General features: G+C 34.9%; 1 long non-coding RNA gene across 1 annotated transcript; it reads left to right on the top strand.

Annotated features, from left to right (window-relative positions):
* The first annotated feature begins 871 nt into the window (after positions 1-871).
* Positions 872-2,805, top strand: LOC145034210 (uncharacterized). Its single transcript, XR_013677946.1, has 2 exons — positions 872-1,058; positions 1,275-2,805. It is a non-coding gene; the product is annotated as an uncharacterized LOC145034210 (long non-coding RNA).

The following is a 2,805-nucleotide window of genomic DNA, read 5'->3' as shown; positions in this document are numbered from 1 at the left end:
CCGCGTACTTAGTCTGATGGGCTTCACGTTTTGGGTTTCAAGTTTGGGCCATTATTTTGGGCTTAGATGCTTAGGGACTTGTTAAGCCATATGAGTGCAAGTGTTTTGGACTAGGAAAATTGGTGGGCCTTGGGGTAAGGCCGATGTAAGGGTTTGGGCCCAATTTGAAAAATTAGGCCGTGTATGGGCCTTGGATGATTACTTGGTTTTGGGCCTTTTAGATTATAGGTTTGGGCCTTAGTCTTGGACCAAACTAGGTAAGGGTAAAATGGTCTTTTTACACTAAGTATGGGGTGATGGTTATAGATTGGAATCCAATTGTTAATTGGATGTTATTGATACTGATAGCTCGGGGATTGTCGGACCAACAGTTAGGGATTTATCAGTGTGATTCAGCAGTACGAGGTGAGTTTCTTCACCATGTTTAGCGGGTCGAAGGCACCAATGCCGACCCATGATCTGTTATGTTAGAATACTCGTTGTTTGTGTAACACTAGTATGCATGTATGCTTGTATGCTTACTGGGCGGGGCTCGATGGTTATTCTGAATGTTATTGCTTGTTATGCTTACATCAACTGTATGTGGGAGGGGCCCGTTATGCGAGTTAGGGCGGGCCCCGTTACACTCAAATGGGCGGAGCCCGTTATGTGTTATATATATATATATATATATATATATATATACCTTAAAAAGCATTTACAAGATTTTGCTGAATTTTAAGAGGTACAAATCTTATTTCACTATTTACAATAATTTTATACGTTACGGAATAATGATTTTTAGTTTGGTCAACAAATAGAATAAGTCAAGATAAGAGTTGAAGAATGATTTATCAAGCTTATCTTCCGGGATTTTGACTACGTCCCTTGTAATCCCTAAGTTGAATAATTCGTTCATTCCCTATATTTCAGCGAATCAAGTCTATAAAACACCAAAGCTTCCCATCATCCTCTATTTGTGAAACCCTAATCGACTCTAGCCACATATTTCAGCCGTTATCCACCATCTTAACCACTATCATTCTTCACCGCCCTAGCCACTGTAGCTCTTCACTGTGGTAACCACCTTAAACCATCCACCTCATTCTCACACCATAAAACACCACCGATTTTGCTGTTTCCTCTTCCTTTTCATTCACACTTTTTTGTGCATCTGTGTTCCTATATCCCCTTTTTTGCTGACCACCCCTCTTAAACCCTAACAATCTCTCTTCTTTTGATTTTAAGGTTTTTGTTTTGTTTTTGGATATTGATTTTGATTTCATTTTTGTTAGGTTTCTCAATTTACCACACCCTTTTCATTTTTAAAGAATTGGAGATAATCAGCACCTTATGATGGCGTCTTCACACCTATCCTCGATTTCAATCTACTCTCCATTCCTGCATGGTATGAAGGCCCGTGTATTCCCACCTGTTCCATTAAATGGAGTTGCTTGGCATGTTCCTTCTTGGTGTCACTACTGGAAATAATTTTGGGTTTGAGAAGAATGGATTCAAATTAAAAGGTTTGAAGCTTTTAGAGTAAGTTTTCTTTGTAGCATTTTCCTTATCGAATGTCTTAGTTGCATCAGAAGTTCAAAGCACTACATTAGGGGGCAAGGTAAACTTTTGACTAACAATCTTGGACCTTTGAATTGACATAACCACACACATGTATCATTTGAACTATATGCTAAGCTCTAAAACTGACATTTTTTTACAAAAAGTATTAGGAAGCTATGTATTGGGAGGCTATGTACTGTCTCCTATTTTCTTCTTTCTTTTTAATATAAAGATTAGAGTAATCATATTAATTTTAAATTCTTTACTCTATAAACAAATTTCTAATCGATTTTTTTATTAATCCTCCAGGCTTCTACTAAGGAAGCTTGCATCAGTAGAGCTAATGATTCTCACCCACCAAGAAAAACTTGCTTTCTGAATAAATATTTATAATTTGTGCATAATGAATGTAAGAATTTCCAATTTGTTTTGATAGATTTGGTAAAATATTGAGAAAAACTAATCTTTAAATCATGCCATTTATTAGGCATTTCTTGAAAATGGAATACCGAAAAATCCTGGAATGGTCGTTTTCTTTATTGCTAATTACTTTTCGGTTTGTGATGTATTCCGTCATTGACATTGTTTATGTTTTTTTGTTGACTTATATTGTCATTCTGACCTTTACCTTTATGTTCATGTTAAGTTGGGTAGCTTTAAGAAGGTTTTGATGTAAGTAATGAGATGAATTCATATCTTATAAAGAGAAATTGTGAAGTTTTACACCTTATTTTGTTGGTCTTTCATTCTTCCTTATTTTGCATCTCTGACTATATGGATTTAACTGGAAATGTATGCTTAACTCTATGTTTTCTTTCAGAATGTGGATAAAAATATATGTTTTCTTGCAGGTTATATCATAAATCAAGGAAAAATCTCTTAGTATGGTCATCAATCCATAAAGATGCCATGTTAATGTTATAAATGATGATGGTGTGGTGAAAATGCATTGGTGGCTCTGGTGCAAACTTTAAAAGGAAATCCAAATGGTATGCCAAGTGGTGGGACATGTAGAACTTTATAGTCAAAAAATCCACACAAGTTTTCTCCTTTTGATTAAGCTGACTATATGTTGGAATCATTGATTTTTCTCTCTCTCTCTCTCTCTTTTTTTTTTTTTTTTTTTTTTTTTTTTTTTTTTAATATTATTTGAGTTATAATACAAGGTTTTAATCGACGATGCATCGCAAGAATCAAGAGTGCTATTTGTTTAACTTAATTGGTAATTGTTGTATCAAGCAATAAGATGTGCTATTTGTTTTA

Source organism: Lactuca saligna, chromosome 3 (assembly GCF_052625555.1).
Source record: "Lactuca saligna cultivar CGN05327 chromosome 3, ASM5262555v1, whole genome shotgun sequence".
NCBI classification, from domain to species: domain Eukaryota; kingdom Viridiplantae; phylum Streptophyta; class Magnoliopsida; order Asterales; family Asteraceae; genus Lactuca; species Lactuca saligna.
Note: the sequence above shows the minus strand (reverse complement) of the source record. Positions and strands in the feature narration are given on the sequence as shown.